This window comes from Loxodonta africana, unplaced genomic scaffold, assembly GCF_030014295.1.
Source record: "Loxodonta africana isolate mLoxAfr1 unplaced genomic scaffold, mLoxAfr1.hap2 scaffold_29, whole genome shotgun sequence".
NCBI lineage: Eukaryota > Metazoa > Chordata > Mammalia > Proboscidea > Elephantidae > Loxodonta > Loxodonta africana.
The window spans coordinates 290421-314047 of NW_026975011.1; the positions used below are offsets into that span (position 1 = coordinate 290421).

The 23627-nt window shown below is 45.5% G+C and overlaps 1 long non-coding RNA gene across 3 annotated transcripts in view; it reads right to left on the reverse strand.

Moving 5' to 3' along the window:
* Positions 1 to 14963: 14963 nt before the first annotated feature.
* Positions 14964 to 23627, reverse strand: part of LOC135229365 (uncharacterized) — a 170209-nt gene continuing 161545 nt past the window's right edge. For 2 of the 3 annotated variants that reach the window (XR_010320147.1, XR_010320146.1), the window contains 3 exons: positions 22188 to 22362; positions 19104 to 19144; positions 14964 to 18127 (listed from right to left, as the gene is read on the reverse strand). This is a non-coding gene — a long non-coding RNA (uncharacterized LOC135229365). The remainder of the gene's footprint in view (positions 18128 to 19103; positions 19145 to 22187; positions 22363 to 23627) is intronic. The other variant, XR_010320148.1, reaches the window with a different exon arrangement.

The following is a 23627-nucleotide window of genomic DNA, read 5'->3' on the forward strand; positions in this document are numbered from 1 at the left end:
ACCTTGATTAGTGTTTATTTTCCTGGTGCCACACACAAGCAGTTGCACATAGAAGATATTGCTTATTTAAGATGTTTCTATTCATTTGTTTAACTTAATAGTCTTCTTTGGGACCCAGTCAAGACAGCCAAATTGCATTTGGTTCTTTTTCTCGTCTTTATGAGCCAATGATGTAATCACCAGGAAGGTAAGTAGCTATAAAAATGAATGTTTATGCAAAAATGACTTTAAATGCATGACTGCAGGACATCAGGAATGTTCTGGATGAAATATGATGAATATGTTGCTGCTTCTAAGATTTTGTGGAAACCCTGGTGGCATAGTGGTTAAGTGCTACAGCTGCTAACCAAAGGGTCAGCAGTTTGAATCCTCCAGGCGCTCCTTGGAAACTCTATGGGGCAGTTCTACTCTGTCCTATAGGGTCGCCATGAGTAGGAGTGGAGTCGACTCGACGGCACTGGGTTTGGTTTGGTTTTTCGGTTCTAAGATTTTGCAGGTAAGGATAAATTTTCTTAATCTTTTTATTCCCATAAATGATTGTCTAATCAAATATACATTATTCTATTTTAAACACCATTGTAGAAGCAACCTTCTGTATGTTCCTGCTACGAACATATTTTACCTTTTGTTTATTACTGTTCTAGTCCTACTCTTCTGAGAACCAATCCTTTTGAAATCCTTACCTGCTCTTCATATTAGGTGTCTAACTTACTCTTCTTACATTAATAACAAAATATTAACATATTTATAAATTTATCACTTCAACATGACAGTTAAATTATCTAGCCTGATGTATGGCTTCAATAGATAATAAGTAACATATTTATATTTTCTTACTATTTTAAATAACTTTCGCATGTCATGTGAGGCAGACAGTGCAGGAATTACCTACATTTCAATTTCAGGAAGCTAAATTTGCTTACTTATATGCATACCCCCAATAGCATATAAACACTGAAATTCAACCTAGCGTTTATGAATTCACAATAAAACTGAAAGGGAAAAAAAAAGAGGCAGCATAGAAAGAAAGAAGAAAGGAAGGAAGGAAATGTAACTGAGTAAACCGTCTAGAAGCTTGGAGTAAAGAAGGCAAAAAAAAAAAAATAGCAATATTTGTTAGTATTGTCAGAAGTAAGCTTCATACGTCTGTATATATGTATATATGTATATATGTATATTCTTTCCAGATGAAGGTCATCGTCCCATTCTGTGGGTGAGTAAATCAAGGCTACGGAAAGTAAAGAAGCATACTTAAAGTCATCAGCCAATTAAGGGCAGAGTGGGATTACAAAGACAAATCTGCCTAATTAAAAAGCCAACATTGTATCAATGATATTTCCCTTAACGTTATAATGGCTCCCACTTTATACTTACAGTGTAAGCATTGCTGGACAGTATAAAATATTTGATTCCTGAGTTTCCTATACAAAAAAGTAATGATGAAAGTGGTGAGAAATTTAAAGTATTGAACACTACAAACACTCTGGGCTGTACCATACATAATACGACATGAACAATTGACTTCGTTCTCCAAAAGTAAAAGATAAAAAATATTAGACAGTAAAGATAATTTAAATCTATTAGCCAGCAAAACATGTGAAAATAGTAGCCTAACCACTCCTGATCGTCTACAGGGTTAGCATCATAATCACTATTCAGAGACTGATGCTGAGTTTGTGCCATTGAGAATGGGTGAAAACAGGAGCACCAACTGGTCTCAAAGGCATTTAAACCCCTACTGAGATTTGGAGCTAATCATTTTATCTTACTTATTTGGAATTTATTATAATTTTTGATCAATTTACATTTTAAACTTTTAAACATTACATAATTCTCTTTGACATATTTCATGCACTAAATACATAGCTGGAATATAAGCTTATCAATTTATCTGACTTATTACAAGAAAGGAGTCCTGGTGATGTAGTGGATTACAACCTGGCTGCTAACCAAAAGGCCGACAGTTCAAATCCACCAGCCACTCCTTGGAAGCCCTTATGGCGCAGCTCTCCTCTGTCCTATAGAGTCGGTATGAGTTGGAATCAACTTGATGACAACAGGTTTGGTTTAGTTTTTTTATCACAAGAAAAATCTAAATGTTAACATCATTTTTGGTGAATTTATATTTTGAAATTTTAAAAAATGTATATATCTAAAAAAAGCATAGATTGTAACCTGTTTTACAAATGTTGAAATTAAGTTTTATAGTCAGTAAGTATTGCCGATATACAGCTAGTCAATGAAGGAAGTAAAACCTGGGTAATTGAAACTTGATTCTAAATCCCATTCTGTCTCCACAAAAATGTAATTACCCATATGTTTAATCATGCCTGAACTCTGAGTGGACAAGAAGAAATATAATAAAAGAAAACAACAACAGCAAATAAAATGAAACACTGTTTTAACTGTTAAGGTAGAGAAATAAGAAAGACATTTGAAAGTAAATACCAAGGCTTCAACAACAGGTAAAGAGCGCAATAAGGCAGTAAACATGTTGAGTCGACAATAGTGACGAGGTAAAAAAAAAAAAAAAAGACTTCACAGGGATACAGAGTGATCAGTATCACATAAAATGGTGGTGGGACTAGAACTTGGGTTTACAGCTTTGCGAAGATTTTCAAAGCTATTTAGGAAGTGGTAAAGGGAAAAGTAATGGATTCAGAATGGGAAGAGTTGTGAGCAAAGCTATGTTTATGTAATGATTTAAGCATTTTTTCTACAGCATGGGACTTGTAAAATGATTTATTGCACTAAAATAATACGTGAATGACATGGACAACTAGTTTAATTCCAATAAATCAGAAATTGCAACACCTGCTAAAAGGAAAAGCTGCTGGATGCACATTTTGAAGCATCTAGCTATTTTATTTCGGTGTCAAGATGCTCCTCTCTTTTACATAATGCTGGTAACCTCTGCTGCACTTATTTTTTATTCTTTGTTTTCTGTTTGTATCTGTCATGATAATAGACATCTATTGACTTATTCTGCTGTTTAATGTGTTTTTATTTGTTTTTGTCTTTTTTAACCATCCGAATTATTACATTAAATATTTATCTACAAGTACACCTACAGTTATGGAACATATTTGTTGTTGAAACTTTCATGTCAAAATATTTTTTGATTCAATATTCTCTAGCCACAATAGTCCCTCCAACTCTTTAAACCATTGGAACATCACTTTATAATTTGAAATGTAATGATATACACATTATTACACACCTGATTGCTGCCTTAAGCCACATAGTGGTGAAAAATTTATATAGAGACGATGATTTGACAAAATAGTGGTTTGCCTAATAATAAAACTTAACATTTTTATAAGATTTTTCACTGTACTTTTCAAGGAGAGATTTGAAGCCAATTCTTGAACAATGCTCTTGGCAGGCTGAAGAATTTTTACCTTAGTAGAAGGTGAAGAGCAGTGGCAGATATTGAGACAAAGCTGTCTTTCTTCCTGTGCTGAGATGAAGGTCCGTGTTGCTGTGTGGAACTGCATCAGGTAGAGAATTTCTAAAGGGAGCCAAGACCCGCTATGCAATTTCTTCATCCTTAGAGTTAAATAACCATAAGAATATTTCCTATACTTCAATTTATTCTTGAACATTGAGTGAATGGTCAAAAAAATGAATGACATTGGGTAATATTTGTGAGAAACCTACGTGTAGAATGTTCATTATATGTACACAGAACTCTGGGTATATGGAGCAAGAAAAATATCTACAAAAAATATGAATTAATTAAGAGAATTAGATTCTGGCAACCAACACAGAACCAATATGCACTTATGTCTTTAGTGATGTTCAATATCCAATGCCTTTATTTTTAACTGACTTGCTTACAGAGCTGTGTTTTGTTGTAGAGATCAGTGTTACGAAGGCAAGTGGGACTTGCTGAGGCACCGCAAATGCAGTCAGTGTGATTGTGTGTATCCAACTGGGGATCCGTCACCAACACTGTCGGGAAACTGCTGGTAAGTAAGCACTTTTATTCAACCTGTTTCTGACTAAAAGAGCCAGTCCCCAAAATATACTAAAAGGTGGATGTCATGGATTGTATTATGTCCCCCCCGAAAAATGTGTGTACCAAGTTGGTTAGGCCATGATTCCCAGTGTTCTGTAGTTGTCCTCCATTTTGTGATTGTAATTTTATGTTAAAGAGGATTAGGGTGGGATTGTAACAAAAAACATTACTAACAATGTACAAGTACCCAAAGAGAAATTAGGTAACTCCTAAAAATCAAACACTTATGCTCATCCAAAGTCTTCACCAGGAGAGTAAACTGATTGCCTACAGCCTGGGAAACAGTTTTGAGCTATAACATTTCCGATCAGCATCTGATCTCTAAAATCTACATGATATTGCAAAAACTCAATAACAAAAAGACAAATAATCCATTTTAAAAATGGGCAAAGGATAGGAATAGGCACTTCAACGAAGAAGACATTCAGGCAGGTAACAGATACATGAGGAAATGCTCATAATCATTAGCCGTTAGAGAAATGTAAATCAAAACTACAATGAGATACCATCTCACTCCAACAAGGCTGCCATTAATCCCAAATCACAAAATAATAAATGTTCGAGAGGTTGTAGAGAGACTGGAACACTTATTCACTGCTGGTGGGAGTTTAAAATGGTGCAGCCACTTTGGAAATCAATCTGGCACTTCCTTAAAAAGCTAGAAATAGAACTACCATAGCATATGGCAATCCCACTCCTTGGAATATATCTTAGAGAAATAAGAGCCTTTATATGAACAGATATATGCACAACCATGTTCATTGCAGCACTGTTTACAATAGGAGAAAGATGGAAGTAACCAAGGTGCCCACCAACAGATGAATGGATAAATAAATTGTGGTACATTCACACGATAGAATACTTCACATAGATCAAGAACAATGATGAATCCGTGAAATATTTCATAGCTTGGAGGAATCTGGAGGGCATTATGCTGAGTGAAATTAGTCAGTTGCAAAAGGACGAATATTGTACGAGACCTCTATTATAAGAACTCAAGAAATAGTTTAAACAGAGAAGAAAATATTCTTTGATGGTTATGAGGGTGGGGAGAAAGGGAGGGAGAAGGATATTCGCAAATGAGATAGTAGACAAGAACTATTTTAGGTGAAGGGAAAGACATCATACAATAAAGGAGAGGTCAGCATAACTGGACTAAACCAAAAGCAGTTTCCTGAATAAACCAAAAGCTCCAAAGGCCAGAGTAGCAGGGGCAGCAGTAGGGGGACCATGTTTTCAGGGGACATCTAGGTCAATTGGCATAATAAAATCTATTAAGAAAACATTCTGCATCCCACTTTGGTGAGTGGCGTCTGCAGTCTTAAAAACACTATCAAGCGGCCATCTAAGATGCATCAATTGGTCTCAACCCACCTGGAGCAAAGGAGAATGAAGAACACCAAAGATACAAGGTAATTATGAGTCCAAAAGACAGAAATGGCCACGTAAATCCAAGACTACATCAGCCTGAGACCAGAAGAACTAGATGGTGCCCGTCTACAACTGAAGACTGCTACGACAGGGAACGAAACAGAGTATCCCTGACGGAGCACGAGAGCAGTGAGATGCAGACCTCAAAGTCCCATAAAAAAATCAGACTTAATGATCTGACTGAGACTAGAGGAACCCTAGAGGTCACGATCCCCAGACCTTCTGTTGGCCCAAGACTGGAACTATTCCCAAAGCCAACTCTTCAGACAGGGATTGGACTGGATTATAGCATGGAAAATGATAGTGGTGAGGAGTGACCTTCTGGTCTCAAGTGGACACATGAGACTATGTGGGCAGCTCCCGTTTGGAGGGGAGATGAGAAGGCAGAGGGGGACAGAAAGTGGCTGAATGGACATGGGGAATACAGGGCTGAGAGAAGGAGTGTGCTGTCTCATTAGTGGGAGAGGAACTAGGAGTACATAGCAAGCTGTATACTAATTTTTGTATGAGAGACTGACTTGATTTGTAAAGTTTCACTTAAAGCACACACACAAAAGATGGAAAGAATACACAGAGTCACAGTACCAAAAGAAATGGTCAACTTTCAGTCATTTCATGAGGTGGCATATGATCAAGAACTGGTAGTAGTGAAGCAAGAAGTCCAAGCTACACTGAAGGCACTGGTGAAAAACAAGGCTCCAGGAGCTGACAGAATACCCACTGAGTTGGTTCAACGAACAGATGCAGCACTGTTCATGCCCACTCCACTATGCAAAGAAATTTGGAAGCTAGCTACCTGGCCAACAGACTGCAAGAGATGCATGTTTGTATCCATTCCAAAGAAAAGCGATCCAACAGAATGTGGAAGTTATCAAATGTAAGTGATAGTAAATATGGTAAACAAACAAACAAAGAAACTCTATCTATTCTACACTGAATATGACATTCTATCCCCAGGAGATCTAGTGAGTTTATGATGTTGTTGTTAGGTGCTGTTGGGTCAGTTCCAACTCATAGCGACCCTGTGTACAACAGAACGGAACAGTGCCCAGCCCTGGGCCTTTCTCATTGCGATGTTTGAGCCCACTGTTGCAGCCACCGTCTCAATCTGTCTCATTGAGGATCTTTGTCTTTTTCACTGACCGTCTACTTTACCAAGCACAATGTCTTTTTCCAGGGACTGATTCCTCCTGATAATATGTCCAGAGGACGTGAGACCAAGTCTTGCCACCCACCTTTCTAAGGAGCATTCTGGCTGTACTTCTTCCAAGACAGGTGTGTTCATTCTTCTAGCAGTCCATGGTATATTCATTATTCTTCACCAACAACATAATTCAAGTTTCTGTTCTTTTGCCTTCCTTATTCATTGTCCAGCTTTAGCTGCACATGAGGTGATTGAAAATATCATGGCTTGGTTCAGGCACACCTTAGTCCTCAAAGTGACATCTTCGATTTTTAACACTTTAAAGAGGTCTTTTGTAGCAGATTTGCCCAATAAAATATGTCGTTTGATTTCTTGACGGCTGCTTCCATGGGTGTTGATTGTGGATCCAAGTAAAATGAAATCCTTGACGACTTCAGTATTTTGTCTGTTTACTGTGATTTTTTTATTGTTCCAGTTGTGAGGATTTTTGTTTTCTTTATGTTGAAGTGTAATCCATACTGAAGGCTGAAGTCTTTGATCCTCATCAGTAAGTGCTTCAAGTCGTCTTCACTTTCAGTAAGCAAGGTTGTGTCATCTGCATGTCTAGGCTGTTAATGAGTCTTCCTCCAATCCTGAGGCCCCTTCTTCTTCATATAATCCAGCTTTTTGGACTGTTTGGATTATATGTTTTTTTAAAGACACTGAGTTTTTGGTAATTTACTATGGCAGCCCTAGAAAATGAATACAGAGCCCTTCACCAAGAACAAGTCAAGTTAGCACCAAAAATGCTCCTGTAAGGGTAGCCACGTAACATGAGACATGGCAGTTTTAAAAAGTATGAAGTAAAACTCTCAGCTTTGACAGACAAAGGGCTCCTCTAAGACTAAGTTCATTGCTGTTGAGTCGATTCTATCTCATAGCAACCCTAAAGGACAGAGTAGAATTGACCCATAGGGTTTCCAAGGAGTGGCTGGTAGATTCGAACTGCTTGAATAAGTATTGTGAAAAAATACAACCCTGACACACAACTTTTCTGAGCTTAGTATTAAAACAAAACAAAAAAGTCGCTGTCGAGTGGATTCTGACTCATAGGGACCCTATAGGACAGAGTAGAGCTTCCCCACAGGGTTTCCAAGGAGTGACTGGTAGATTCAAACTGCAGACCTTTTGGTAGCACCCAAATGCATAATCATCGCACCACCAGTGGCTTTCAAATCAGCTATAGGCTGATGATCTCCAAATTCTTAGAACCCAGAAAACTACTCTACCTCTGAGTGGTATCCACAGCTGGGAACTGTTCTTCACACTTGGATGACCTCAGACATCCAAATCTAACATGTCCAGAAAAAATCGTTTGGTCATTTTCTCAAGTTTGTTCCTCCATGGTTTTCCACATGGTAGAGAATAGCTCTGGTGACCATGCGCTCATGGTAGCCTGAATTCTAGAAGTCACCTTTGATTCTCCGTTCCCCTCATCCCATACATCTGATCCACCAGCAATTCTTGGCAGCTCAAGCTCCAAAGTACACCTCAAGCCTGCCCACTGTTCCCACCTGCACTACCACCATCACTCCTCACCCTGACCACTGCAGAAGCATCCTGACTGGTCCTCTGTATTTGCTGTCTTCAAGTTATCCTGGGCTACAGTTAATTCCTGGGACACATTCTTTCTCAAGACCATTGAACAATAGAAGGAGAAGGGCATTTAGTTGTATGCTACCTCCTCTGCTTGAGCTGCATGTCCCTCAGAAATCCCTTTTCACTGCCCACTCTATAATGTCTCTTTTCCAATTTCCTGTCTTTGGCCGCACTGCTTTGATAGCGTGCATGCATGCGTGCTTCAGGGGTCATGTAGACAGCTGCTTGGAGGAATTTTTCTTAGTACAATCATGGTTGTGTGCCATCAAGAGATTCTGACTCATATCAACCCTGTATGACAACTTAGAACTGCCTCACAAGGTTTCCTAGGTTGCAGTCTTTATGGCACAGCCCTGGTGGCCCCGTGGTTAAGAGCTTGGCCACTAACCAAAGGGTGGACAGTTCGAATCTACCAGTTGGTTCTTTGCAGAAAGACATGGCAGTCTGCTTCTGTAAAGACTTATAGTCTTAGAAACCCTATGGGGCAGTTCTGCTCTGCCCTATAGGGTCACTATGAGTCGGAATTGATTCAACAGCAACTGGTTTGGATTTTGTTTGGTTAGAATCTTTACGGGAGCCCATCTCCAGATCTTTTCAACCCTTGAGCTGGTGGGTTCCAACGGCCCACCTTTCAGTTAGCCAAGCACTTAACCGTTGCACCTCCAATACTTAACTCTGCACGCGAGAGGGCCCTCTCCTGACGTCTCCCGTCTCCTCACCCCGCACACCTTGGCATTCTCCTTGCTTCTAGACCCCACCCTTCCCTCTGGAGGCCCAACCCCCCCCACGCCCGCCCCACACCCGGGCCGCTGGGCCGGGCCAGCAGCCATGTTCCACGCCATCTAGCCAGTTACTCCCGGAAGCGCTGGGACGGGTGGTGAGGGGTCCGGGCCGGATGGCGCGCCTTAGAGAGGATGCTGTTCGTGCTGCTTTCCCTGCCGTGTTCTCTGAAAGGTATGAAACTCCGGCAGCTGGGTGGAGGGACCAGCTCCCAGACTGAACAAGCCTGGCCCCTCGAAGGTGTGGAGGGAAGGCACCAGGAGTGCGGGTCCCAGTCCCAGCATCCCGTGGGCTCCAGAGGTTGGAGAGTCCGGACGTTGGGTTAGCAGCTCGCGTCGCCCCCTCCAGCTTACCCCATCCCGAGTGATCCTCGGGGGCGGACGCTGCGTGGGGGCGGGCGGATGCAGCCACTCTACGGGCTGCGAGAGGGAGCCTCTGGCCCGGGAGACGCAGCTGGTCCGGGAAATTTGCATCCCCATGGCTTTGCAGCGGGGGAGGGGGGTCCAGCCACGGGATCCAGCTGCGGAGTGCCCTCGGGCCTGGGGGCTTGAAGGGCTTGGGGAGAAAGGCCGTGTCCAGGGCTGCGCCCAGGTCCCTACTCTGCCCGGGGCGGGTTTGCGGGCCAAGCTGGGGGATGGGGGCCTGCCCACCCCGCCCCCCACCTGCTCCCTCTGCCAGAGGGGAAACCAAGGCCTAGAGTTCGTCCGGGAGGGTGAGATTCCAGACTGAGGGCGGGGCACTCGCCCCCATTCCTCCTCCCACCCCCACCAGACTCCGTAGGGTGCCACGGACAGGGGAGAGAGGGATCCCCCGCCCAAGGCCATGCTGCCCCTTATTGTTTTGGGCGCTGTGCCTGGGAGGCTGAGGCACCCCGCGCCCGCGCCTGGCCGGTCTACTCTTGGGGCTGGGGCGTCGGCGCGGCCCCACCAGGAAAGGAAGGGGTCCTGGGAATCTGTGGAGCAGCGTGGGGATCCTACTCCTTGTGGAAGCAGCAGCGATTCAGTGTCTGTTAACAGTGTGGATGCCGGGTCCCGCTCCCCCTCTGGGTGGCGGGGGTGGGGGTAGCAGGAAGGGGGCCTGAGCAACCAGGTCGTTTGTTAACTTAAACGTTTGTGCGGCGCTGTGTACCGGTCACTGTGGACGGGGTCTCTGGTGCTGAGGGGATTTGAGGGTTCCTCACACTGGCGGGATTTGGAGCCTCTACCCTGGTGGCAGTAGGTTTAGTGGGTTACCCTGGTGGCGTAGTGGTTACCCAGGTTGGCAGTTTGAATCCACCAGGCGCTCCTTGGAAACTGTGGGGCAGTTCTACTCTGTCCTATAGCGTCACTATGAGTCAGAATTGACTCGATGGCAACGGGTGTGTTTTTTTTTTTTTTTTTTTAGGTTGGAGATTAGGTGTCTCTCGGGCTGACATTTGAAGGTCTGGAGCTGACGGTTTATGAGGGTTTCTAAGGGTTTTAAGCGCTCCGGCCACGGGCACCAACCCGATCTTCCAGCCCCTGCGGATGGACCGCCCCCCCCCGGGGGATTGGCTGCTCTGGGACCCCAAGCCCAGAGGGCGGTGAGAAGCTGACAAACGTGAGTGATGTCCTGCAGGCTCCAGTTGGCGGGGCAGCCCTGCTCACATGGTCTCAATACCGGCAATCGGGCAGTCAGCTTCGTGCCTAGGGGTGGTTTCCGAATGTTCCCTCGTGTCCCCCCACCTGTGCGGGGCGACAACTCTCCCCTGGGTGGGGACCTAGTAGAGGCCTGCAGGGCATCAGGGTATGGAGGGGCAGAGCTTGGGCGGGGAGGGCGCGGCCCTGCAGGTTCCTCTACGTGACCACGGCGGGGGGCTGCGGGTCCTGAAGCCTCGGCCTGGTAGAGGACCCACTAGGTCACGCAGAAGGAGTGGGTTAGGATAATCATAGCATTAATGGGAGTATTGAGAGAGCGCCCTGGGGCCTTGGGTCCCTCGGGAAGAAAAGCTTCTGCTGTCGCCACTGCAGCGGTACCCAGGTCGTCCCGGCTTAGGTCCAGGAGGTTCCGGTGCTCGGAGGGCCTGGTGGGCAGAACAGAACCGGCGGTGCGCGCGCCCTCTCGCGGCCTTGCACCGAATCGCTGAAGTTCAGTGTCAGGCGATTCTAAGCCTTGGTTTTGGAACTGAATAGTGAAGCAGAGCAAATGATGCAGTGCCTTGATGGGACCGGTGGAGACATCAAGAAGCAAAGCACAGCTCAAACTTCAAAATTCCACTGAGTGTTAGTACGATTTCGAGGGAGAAAATAGACGGAGAGTTGAGAGGCCCAGAGATGCAGAAGGGTTAGAGGATTAGGGTTAGGGGTTAGGGTTTGGGGGTTAGAGGTTTGGGAGTTAGGTTTAGGGGTATAGGTTTTAGGTGGTTGGGGGTTGGGGTTAGGGCTGGGGTTACTAGGCTCGGGCACAAGTGGTTTAGGGTTAGGGTTAGAGTGAGGCTGAGGTTGATTCCCCAGTCTTGTGTACCGTCTTTCCTTCGCCAGAGTTACCACCGATCTGTTGTTTGGTTGGAAACCCTGGTGGCGTAGCGGTTAAGAGCCATCGGTGCTAACCAAAGGTCTGCAGTTCGAATCCACCAGGCACTCCTTGGAAACTCTATGGGGCAGTTCTAATCTGTCCTGTAGGATCGCTATGAGCTGGAATTGACTCGACAGCAGTGGGTTTGGTTTTTTTGGTTATTGTTTAGTTGGCTTTTCTCTACCCACTCTTCGTCTCCCTGGTGAACATCAAGGATTGTTTCTGTGCGTAAATGTTTTCATGAGTTTTTATGATAGTGGTCTCTCACTGTATATGTCATTTTGTGATTGACTTAGTCAGTGTGATGCGCCCCAGATTCATCCATGGTGTGAGATGTTTCGGAGATTCATCATTGGTCTTTATTGTCGTGTAGTGTTCCACTGTGTGTATGTACCGTAGTTTGTTTATCCATTCCTCTGTGGACGAGCACTTAGGTTGTTCCCATCTTTTTGCTACTGTGAATAATGTTGCAGTGAACACGGGTGTGCATATGTCTATTCCTGTGACTGCTCGTGGAAACCCTGGTGGCTAGTGGTTATGTGCTACGGCTGCTAACAAAAACGGTTAGGGTTTGGGGTTAGGGATGTTAGGGTTAGGGTTGTTAGGGTTTGGGGTTAGAGTTTAGGGTTAGGATTTTTTGGTTGGGGCTAGGTGTTAGGGTTAGGTTTAGGGTTTGAAGTTAGAGTTTGGAGTTACAGGTTAGGTGTTAGGGGTTGCAGTTTGGGGTTTAGGGTTTTGGGGTTTAGTCGTTAGGGTTTGGGTTAGGTTTTAGGAGTTAGAGGTTAGGTTTAGGGTTGGGGTTGGTGTTGGGTTTGTTTGGGATATGTGGTTTGGGGTTAGAGGGTGGGTGTTAGAGGGTTGGGGTCTAGAGGGTTGGGGGTTAGAGATTGAGGGAGTTAGAGGGTCAGGGGTTAGAGGGTGAGGGGGTTAGAGGTGAGAAGATTATAGAGTGAGGGAGTGAGAAGGTGAGGGTGTGAGGGGGTGAAGGTTAGGGTTTAGGGTTAGAGGGTTTAGGCTTAGGGTTCAGAAGCTTGGGGTTAGGGGGTTAGGGTTTCAGGGTTCAGAGGTTGGGGTTGGTGTTGTGGTTAGGGTTAGAGAGTTAGGGTTAGAGGGTTAGGCTTAGAGGATTAGGGTTAGGGGTTAGGGCTAGGGCTTAAGGTTTAGGGGTTTGGGGTAAGGTTTTGGGGTTTAGGATTAGAGGGTTAGGCTTAGGGCTTAGAGTTTAGGGTTTTAGGATTTAGAGTTTAGGGCTTAGGGCTTAGAGCCTAGGGTTTAGGGCTTAAGGTTTAAGGCTTAGAGTGAGCTTTAAGGCTGGGGGCTGGGGTTAGGGTTTAGGGTATTAGGGTTAGAGGGTTTGACGGTTTAGTGTTTAAGTTTAGGGTTTAGGGGTTAGGGGCTGGGGTTAAGGGTGTTAGTGTTTAGGGTTTTGGCGTTTAGGGTGTTAGGGTTAAATGTGTTAGGGCTAAGGGTGTTAGGGTTTTGCGTGTTAGGGTTTTAAGTGTTATGGTTTAGGGTTTAGAGTTAAGTGATAGGGTTAGGCTTAGGCTCATTCTTAGGTTTAGGGCTAGGGATTTGAGGTTTAGGGTTTGGGGTTGGGTTTGGAGGTTAGGGTTAGGATTAGGGCTAGGGTTAGAGGGTTAGGGCTAGAGGTTAGAGTTAGAGGGTTCAGGTTTCGGATTAGGGTTTCATGTTAGCGTTAGAGGGTTAGGGTTCGAGGGTTAGAGTTAGGGTCATTAGGGTTAGGGTGGTTAGGGGTTAGGGTTAGGTATTAGGGTTTACGGTTAGGTTTAGGGTTTGGGGTTTGAGGTTTGGGTTTAGGGTTTGAGGCTTAGAGTATAGGGTTTAGTGTGTAGGGTTTTGATGTGTAGTGTTTTGGGGTGTAGGTGTTTAGGTTGTAGAGTTTAGGGTATAGGCGTTAGGGTTTGGGTTAGGGTTAGAGTTTAGGGCCTTGGGGGTTAGGACCTAAGGGCTTAGGGTCTTAGGGGCTTTGGGGCTCAGGGCTTAGGGGCTAGAGTTAGAGGGCTAAGGCCAGAGGGCCAGAGGGCCAGAGGGCCAGGGTTATGGTTTGATTCCTGGCTGGCAATTTTTTTCCTTCAATATTTTGTGTAAGTCATCCCTTTGCCTTCTTGCCTGCATGATTTCTGCTGAGTAGTCCAAGTTTTTTATTATTTACTCTCCTTTGTTGGTGACTTCCTTTATCCCTAGCCTCTCTTAAAATTCTCTTTATATTTGATTTTGGCAAGTTTGATTATTATGTGTCTCGGTCACTTTCTTTTGAGATCTACCTTATGTGGAATTCGATGAGCATCTTTCATGATATCATGGAAGTTTTCTGCCAACAAATCTTCAACAGTTCCCTTTGTATTTTCTGTTAGCCCTCCCTGTTCTGGTACTGAAATCACTCATAGTTATTTCTCTTGATAAAGTCCCACATGATTCTTTGGATTTCTTCATTTAAAATTCTTTTATCTGCTTTCTCATCAAATATATTAGTCCCAAGAGTTTGATCTTCAATCTCAGTAATTCTGCCTTCCAATTCCTCAATTGTGCTCTTCTTACTTTCTATTGAGTTTTCTAACTGTAATTTTATTGTTAATCTTCTCAATCTCTGATTGCAGTCTCTCTATGGTTTCTTACAGCTTATTAAATTTTTAATTATGTTCTTGAGTAACCTTTTTAATTTCTTCAGCTGCTTTATCTTTGTGTTCCTTGGCTTGATCTGCATTTTGCCTCATCGGAGAAATCCTTAGGCCCTTCACTGGCTCGCCATACAGCTCCACGACGTCCACTACTGGCCCTGGCATTTCGCCGGTGCCCCACTGAACGTGTGCTCCGGAGCCATGTTTCTCCACCCATCACTATCCTTCTGCCACCAGGGGATATGTGAGTGTGGGAGTCACCATTTGTCACTGGCAGCAGCGTCACAAGTCACTAGACTTCCAGGTACCCGCAGACCTAGGCTGCCTTCTGCCTCAGGCACAGTCCCGAATCCTTTATACCAGACGCTGACACCGGGCCACTGGCGGACATTCATTTTGATCAACACAGAGGTCTGAGTGAGGGTCAGCAGGCCAGGTACGTGAAGTGAAGGCCAGGTGGGCAGGACTAAGGTTTCTTTGCCATCACCATGGAGAGAGTCTCCCCACCGGAAGAGTGGGCAGAGCTTATGATGGGCCTGGTGACAAGACTCAGCCAATGGCAGAGATCCAGTCCGCCAGGCAGATGACACAGGGTCCTCCATTGTGACCTAGGACACCTAGTGGCCACAGGATTTGAGCACACCCTGGGAAAGGCTATGCAGGCACAAGGGAGCCCCTGGAGTGGACTGCTTCACGGCATTGGCAGAGCAGGCCAGGGTCCAATTTTCCCACTTTCCTGAGGATATCAGTGCGCAAGACATCCCCACTCAGCATCTCTTGCCTCTCTCTCTGTATGTGTTCATTCTCTGAAATCTCTTCCTTCTCTCCCTGAGTCACTTCACAGCTTGGAGTGCCTGATAGAGAGCCTAGAGATGAAAGAGCAAAGGGGGAAGGCCTCTGGCTCTACTGGTTGCCCATGGGCAGAGAAGATCTGCTAGTCTATCTGGAAGGTCTAGACAGTAGTGACTGATTGGGGAGCTACATCACGGGTGGACTCTGGCCAGGTGAAGCTTGCTGACATGTGGTAGCCTCTCCGGAGACTACTAATTCTGCTGATGACACTGTATGCAAATACCCGGTTGAGTGCCACGGGCAGAAAACATTGACACATACCTGCCAGAGGCCTGTCCTGGGTCTGAAGAGTCCACCCTGGTCTCCAGGGTCTCATCATGTCAGCACACACTTTGCCTGCACACATGGAATCTGCCTTTCTCCACGAATGCCTTCTCCTGCTAGGAAACACAGGATGGCACTCAGCCAAGGGAGAGAACACGCAAAGTCAACTGAAGCTCCCATTTTCAAGATTTTGCTTCTGCTGGGCCACAGCCCCCGGTGGCACACTGCATGCACGTCACTTCTCCAAACACAAGGCCGAAATCCGGGCATCCAGGGCCCCAGCAGTCCAGAGTCTGCGGGTGGCAGCATACTCTGCGGAAGGTGACACCTCTTTGCCACGTACAGGAGGGAGGCCTGGGCCCTTGACTGGCTCCGCTAGAGCTCCACGACCTCAGCTATTTTCCCTGACCTTTGGCCCGTGCCCTCATGAGTGTGTGATCTCTAGTTACACTTCTCCTCTGACCACTCTGAATCCGTCAACTGCGGATACCTGAGCGTGGACATCAACATCTATCGCTGGCTGCAGTGTCACAGGTCACTAGGTGTCTAGGCTCAGGCTGACCTTGGCTGTCTTCTGCCCACGCAAGGAGCCTAATACTTCCAAGGAAATGAGGATGCTTGGTCAGTGGCCGACATCCTTTCTTTCATGCACAGAGCGGTCTAGATGAGGGTAAAGAGGCCAGGTAGGCCAGGTGAAGGCCGAGTGCGGGGCCTAGGGCTTCTTTCCCAATCCTCATGGAGACAGCCACCAGAAGGCTGGGCGGAACTTCTGACGGGGACGAGTCACAAACACTGAGCCAATAGGAGAAGTCCAGCCTAACCAGCCCGTTCCGCAGAGCCCTCCATTGTACCCATGGACACACAACGGCCCCTCGTGTCTTTGGCCACAAAATCGAGGGCACCAGGGAATAATTTTACAGTAGCCAACCCCTGATGTGGACACGTTCGACACACTGGGACAGCAGGCAGGTACCTCTTTTACACTTACGCTAGGATATCAGTAGACAAGGCGCCCTTCCTCAGCATCTATGGCTCCTCTCTGGATGTGTTCATTCAGAGAAATCTCTTCCTTCTACCCCTGAGACACATCACAAGTATGAGGGGCCTGACAGAGAGCCTGGAGATGAAACGGGGGAGGCTTCTGGCTGGACCGCTTCCCGGTGGGTAGACAATAGCAGGTAGTCTCTCTGGAAGGTCTTAGCTTCTGTTGATTGACATGGGCAATACAGTAGGGGCGGACCCTGGCCAGGTGGAGCTTGTGGGCAGATGCAACCTCTCAGGCTACGAATAATTCCTCTGCTGCTTTGTTTGGTGAAAACCTCCCCCGCCAACTCGGATGAGCAGAGAACATTGACCCACACCTGCCAGGGGCCTTTCCTGGGACTAAAGATCCCAACGTGGTCTCAACGTCGTCACCCTTTCGGCACACACCTTTCCTACACACATACTCCTGCCTTTCTCCGTCAGTGCCTTATCCTACTAGGAAACAAAGCATGCCACTGAAAAAGGCCAATGCTAGGGAAATTGAAGAGATGATGCCATTTTCCAAATTTTTGCTGTCTACATGTCCCCGCCTCCGGTGCAACGCAGCGTATGTGGACGGGCTCCAATGGCAAGGCCGAAATCCTGGCAGTCTGGCACTGCAGTCCAATGGTTTATGGACGTGGGGACACGGATGACCTGTTTGCCACATATAGGAGAAATCCTTGGGCCCTTCACTGGCTTGCAATTAAGCTCCACGACGTCCACTCCTTGCCCTGGCCTTTGGCTGGTGCCGCATTTAAAGTGTGCTCCGGAGCCATGTTTCTCCGCCCATCACTATCCTTCTGCCACCAGGGGATATGTGAGTGTGGGAGTCACCATCTGTCACTGGCAGCAGCGGCAGAAGTCACAAGACTTCCAGGTACCCACAGACCTAGGCTGCCTTCTGCCCCAGGCAAGGTCCCCAATCCTTTATCCCAGATGCTGACACCTGGCCACTGGCGGACATTCATTTTGATCAACACAGAGGTCTGAGTGAGGGTCAGCAGGCCAGGTAGGTGAAGTCAAGGCCAGGTGGGCGGAACTCAGGCTTCTTTGCCATCACCATGGAGACAGTCCCCCCACAGGAAGAGTGGGCAGAGCTTATGATGGGCCTGGTGACAAGACTCAGCCAATGGCAGAGATCCAGCCCAACAGGCAGATGACACAGGGCCCTCCATTGTGACCCAGGACACCTAGTGGCCACAGGATTTGAGCACACCCTGGGAAAGGCTATGCAGGCACAAGGGAGCCCCTGGTGCGGACTGCTTCAGGGCATTGTCATAGCAGGCCAGGGTCCAATTTTCCCACTTTCCTGAGGATATCAGTAGGCAAGACATCCCCACTCACCGTCTCTTGCCTGTCTCTCTGTATGTGTTCATTCTCTGAAATCTCTTCCTTCTCCTCCCAGGCACTTCACAGCTTGGAATGCCTGATAGAATGCCTAGAGACGAAAGAGCAAAGAGAGAAGGCCTCTGGCTCTACTGGTTGCCCATGGGCAGAGAAGATCTGCTAGTCTATCTGGAAGGTCTAGAGAGTAGTGATTGATTGGGGAGCTACATCCTGGGCGGACCTGGCCAGGTGAAGCTTGCTGACATGTGGCAGCCTCTCTGGAGACTACTAATTCCACTGATAACATTGTATGCAAATATCCGGGTGAGTGCCATGGGCAGAAAACATTGACATATACCTGCCAGAGGCCTATCCTGGGTCTGAAGAGTCCACCCCAGTCTCCAGCGACTCATCTCAGCACACACTTTGCCTGCACGCACGGAAACCGCCTCTCTCCACGAATGCCTTCACCTGCTAGGAAACACACGATGTCACTCAGCCAAAGGAGAGCACAGGCAAAGTCAACTGAAGCCCCCATTGTCAAGATTTTGCTTCTGCTGGGCCACAGCCCCCGGTGGCACACTGCATGCACGTCACTTCTCCGAAGACAAGGCCGAAATCCGGACAACCAGGGCCCCAGAAGTCCAGAGTCTGCAGAAGGCGGCACATGGATCGCCTCTTTGCCACATACAGGAGGGAGACCTGTGCCCTAGACTGGCTCCGCTAGAGCTCCACGACCTCAGCTATTTTCCCTGACCTTGGGCCCGTGCCCTCATGAGTGTGTGATCTCTAGTTACACTTCTCCTCCGACCACTCTGAATCCGCCACCTGCGGATACCTGAGCATGGAAATTAACACCTGTCACTCGCTGCAGTGTCACAGGTCACTAGGTGTCTAGGCTCAGACTGACCTTGGCTGTCTTCTGCCCAGGCAACTAGCCTAAGCCTTCAAAGGAAATGAGGACACGTGGTCACTGGCCGACATCCTTTAACCAACACTGAGTCCCTGGTCAGCATCCTGGAGTCCTGGCAAGAAGAGCCAGGCACCTCCAGGAGCATCTGGAGGAGGAGACAGGGGCTGAAGAATCTACCACACCTACTGGTGCTGCTACACATGTGGGAGGCCTGGCTGCAGAGATTGCAGGCATGGCCTCAGGGTCAAAGGAGAAAGCACCTGAAGACGTGCTAGGACTCTTAGACTGAGAGAAGCAGGATGTCTGGACTGCAAAATATGCACCCTTCAGGGAAGAAGTTCATTCAAGCTTCTTAAACTCACCTCACCTGGAAAATCCATCCTCTTTTAGCCTTGTGCCCCTTCCACGCCCCCTCTAGTACAAAGAGAGATGCAGCCCTACGGCACCAGGGTGGAAGAAGCCCCAGGATAGCTGTCCGAAGACATGAGGCCCACTCAAAAGCTTCCCCCGCCAAGGAGAGAAGAGGACAAGACTTACCTGCAGATGAGGTCTCAGGGCCCTGAGAATGAGCATAATGTCTGTAAGGAAAGAGAAATAGGATTTCAGTGGGACATGGAAGTCTGAGAAAGAGCCTCTGCAAAGATAGCTCTAAGGGAGGTGTGATTGTGAAGGTGGGCTCGTCACTGAGTTCTTTGTAGTACAAGGTAGCAGACAGAAGCCAGACTCTGGGGGGAACCTGCCTGCCGGTGAGCAGTGGGCATAAAACCCTAAACCAATGAGAATCGAATCCCTTCCCAGCAGCTTCTGCACAGATCAGTGATGTTTGCTTGGTCTTTCTCTTTTCTGTGGTCTAACCTGATCTGTTCTGAGATCAGAGAGTTGGAATAGAAAAGCCTGACTGAGATGAAACGAGCAAAGAGAAGACAAGGCCTCCTAAATCTGGTGAAGACAGAACACAGATAATCAAAGGTGAGGATGGGAAGAAACAGATTGAGTTCCAAGTCCCATCCACAGTATCCCAGGGCCTGGAATCCCTGGAAGTGCCAGAGGTGTGTACTCCCTGGGAGATGCGACCCCAAGTGTCAGAGGAAGCCCTACGGAGCAAGGAAGGGAGGGCAGGGCCTCTAGGATGGGCACTTCCATACAGGCTGCCCATGTGAATTTCTCAGAGTGACCGTGACAGATCCTGAGAGGGACAGTTTGAGGCAAAGGAAAGTAAGTTTTCTGAAGAGGGGTGAATTCCGCCTTCTCCTGACAATGAAACAGAAATCCCGTCCTGCTCAGAGGTACTGAGTAGGAGGGATTGTGAATTCCCATCCTGCACAGAGGTTGGCTGGGAAGTTCGACTGTCTAAAGACAATGTGGCCAAAGTCTTCTTTATCTTTCAAAGATATATCTTTAACTTCCTGCAAATTCAATCCTGGATAAAAGCCTAGAATATACAAGTGTGGGTTTTTCAGGAGAGCAACAAGGGGAGAAGGTGATAGTGACATATCAGAGAAGGAGAACAATAGTCTAAGGGTCCCTGTGTTACTTAATGAATCACAGACAGTGTCAAGCATTCTTCCTTACCTGTAGACATGCAAATGCAGTAGATGTTTTAGCAATAACTGAATTAATCCTCACAGAATTCTTTTTGGCCATTTCGAGGCATAGAGACCAGAAGAATTCATTAGTTACAAGAGCAAGCAATAATTCGCTGGTCTGAATTTTGTTCAATTTCTGTGTTTGCCCTTCACAAATGGATAAAAGTCTCTGAATCTGGCATTGAAGACAGTGTTTTCTCTATTGTTATGGATTGAATAGTGTCCCCCAAAATGTGTGTCAACCTGGCCAGGCCATGATTCCCAGTATTGTGTGGTTGTCCTGCATTTTGTGATCTGATGTGATTACTTATGTGTTGTAAATTCTAACCTCTGTGATGTTAATGAGGCGGGATTAGAGACAGTTAGGTTAATGAGGGAGGACACAATCTACAGGATAAGGGTGAGTCTTGAGTCAGTCTCTTTTGAGATACAAAGAGAAAAGTGAGCAGAAATGAGAGGGACCTCATACCACCAAGGAAGAAGTGCCTGGAGTGGAGCAGGTCCTTTTGACCCAGCGTCCACGCACTGAGAATTTCCTAGGCCAGGGGAAGATGGATGACAAGGACTTTCCCCCAGAGCCACAAAGAGAGAAAGCTTTCTCCTAGAGCTGGTGTCCTGACTTCAAACTTCTTGCTTCTTAAACTGTGAGAGAATAAGTTTCTGTTTGTTAAAGGCATCCACTTGTGGAATCTCTGCTATAGCCACACTAGATAACTAAAAAACACATATATAAAATAGTCAAAAAAAAAAAATGTTTCAAATACACACACATACACGTATGATGTTATTAAACTTTAAAAGATGTTACATTCTTATAACACATTTAACAACAGAGATTTGTATACAGAAGTTATAATAAGAGCCATCCCCACATAATTATATTGTACCTGCTCCCCCAAAGTGTCCAGTGTCCAAAGATACATATGTACCCTTTTACACACTTCTTTTTGCTTGGACACATGTAAGTACATTCATTTGTTTGTTTTTATGGAAATTAGGTCACATTCTACCCATGTTTTCCTCTGAATCACTCTTCACTTGACAATTTTTCATGGTTCCTCTAAATCAGCAGACATGGAAGAAGCACTCTTTTTGGTTCTTCTTATTTTTAACTCCCACCACTCTTCTGTCAGTTTGTTGTACTGTGGTGGCTTGCATGTTGCTGTGATGTTAGAAGCTATGCCACCGGTATTTCAAATACCACCAGGTTCACCCATGGTAGACTGGTTTGAGTGGAGCTCTGGATTTAGACAGACTAGGAAAAAGGACCTAGTGATCTATTTCTAAAAAAAACTGGCCAGTGAAATCTTACGAATAGTACTGGAACACTGTCTGACTGAATGACAGAGGATAACCCCTTAGGTTGGAAGGCACTCAAAATACAAGTGGGGAAGAGCTACCTCCTCAAAGTAGATCCCAGTTTAATGACGTTTCCTGATGGGCACAACTCATAATGAGAAGAAACTGATGCAAATATCCTTTAATAATCAGAATGTGGAATGAAGGAAGTATGAATCTAGGGAAATTGGAAGTCATCAAAAATGAAATGGAATGCATAAAGGTCAGTAATCCAAGGCATTAGTGAGCTGAAATAGCTTGGTTTTGGACATTTTAAAGTAGACAATGATATGTTCTACTATGCCAGGATTGAGATACTGAAGAGAACGGCATCATATTCATCGATAAAAAGAACATTTCAAGATCTTTTCTGAAGTAGAACACTACGAACAATAGGATAATATCCACAGGCCTACTAGGAAGACCAGTTAATAAGACTATTATTCAAATTTACACACAAATCATGAATGTGAAAGATGAAGAAGTTGAAGGTTTTTACCAAGTTCCGCAGTTTGAAACTGATCAAACGTGATGCATTAATCAATCAAGATGTACTGATAATTACGTAATTAGGATGCGAAGTTGAAAACAAAGCAGACAAATCAGCAGTTGGAAAATAAGGTATTGATGATAGAAATGACAATGAAGCTTACATGATAGAATTTGGCAAGACCAATGACTTATTCATTGCACATACCTTTCGTCAGGAACATAAATGGTGACTATACTCATGAACTATTCCAGGCAGAATAGATAGGAATCAAATTTGTGGAAGGTGATGATGGAGAAGGTCAATATCATGAGTCAGAATCAGGCCAGGGGCTGACCGCAGAACAGATGATCAGTTGCTCATATTCACGTTCAAGTAGAAGCTGAAGAAAATTAAAACAAGTCCATGAGTCAAAGTATGCCCTTGAGTATATCAAACCTGAATTTAGAGACCATCTCAAGAATAGATTTGATGCACTGCACACTAATGATCGAAGACCAGATTAGTTGTGGGATGATAGCAAGGACATCATATATGAAAAAAACAAAAAGTCATTAGAAAGACAGGAAAGAAAGAAAAGACCAAAGAGGATGTCACAAGAGACTCTGAATCTTGCTCTTGAATGTACAGTAGCTAAAGAGAATGGAAGGAAAAATAAAGTAAAAGAGCTCAACAGAATACCTGAAAGCGAAGCTGGAGAAGACAAAGTATGATAATAATAATGTGAACAGATCTGGAGTTAGAAAACCAAAAGGGAAGAAAACACCTGGCATTTCTCAAGCTGAAAGAACTGAAGGAAATATTCAAGCCTCTAGGTGCAATACTGAAGGAAGGATTCTATGGGGAAAATATCGAACAACACAGGAAACATCAAAAGAAGACGGAAGGAATACACAGACTCAATACACCAAAAAGAATTGGTCGACATTCAACCATTTCAGGAGGTAGCATTGGATCAAGAGCTGATGGTACTGAAGGAAGAACTCCAACCTGCACTGAAGGCATTGGCAAAAAAACACGGCTCCAGGAACTGATGGAGTACCAAATGAGATGTTTCAACACAGGGACGCAGTGCTGGAGGCGCTCACTTGACTATTCCAATATATTTGGAAGACAGCTACCTGACCAAATGACTGAAAGAGATCTACATGTGTACCCATTTCAAAGAGAGGTGGTCCAACGCAATGCGGAAATTATCGAGCAATGTCATTAACATCCCACGCAAGAAAAATTTTGCTGAATATAATTTAAAAACAGTTGCAGCAGTACACAGATAGGCAACTACCAAAAATTCAAGCTGGATTCAGAGGAAGACATGGAATGTGGGATATCATTTCTGATGTCTGATGGATCTTGGCTGAAAGTAGAGAATATCAGTAAGATGTTTACCTATTTTTGTTTCCTATACAAGCACACTCAACTGTGTGGCTCATGACAAATTATGGATAGCTTAGCAAAGAATGGGAATTCCAGAACACTTAACTGTAGTCATGCGGAATATCTACGTAGACCAAGAGGCAGTCATTTGAGTAGGGCAAGGTGATACTCTGTGGTTTAAAATCAGAAAGTTATGTGTCATGGTGGTATCCTTTCACCATACTTACTCAATCTGTATGCTGAGCAAACATTCTGAGAAGCTGGTCTCGA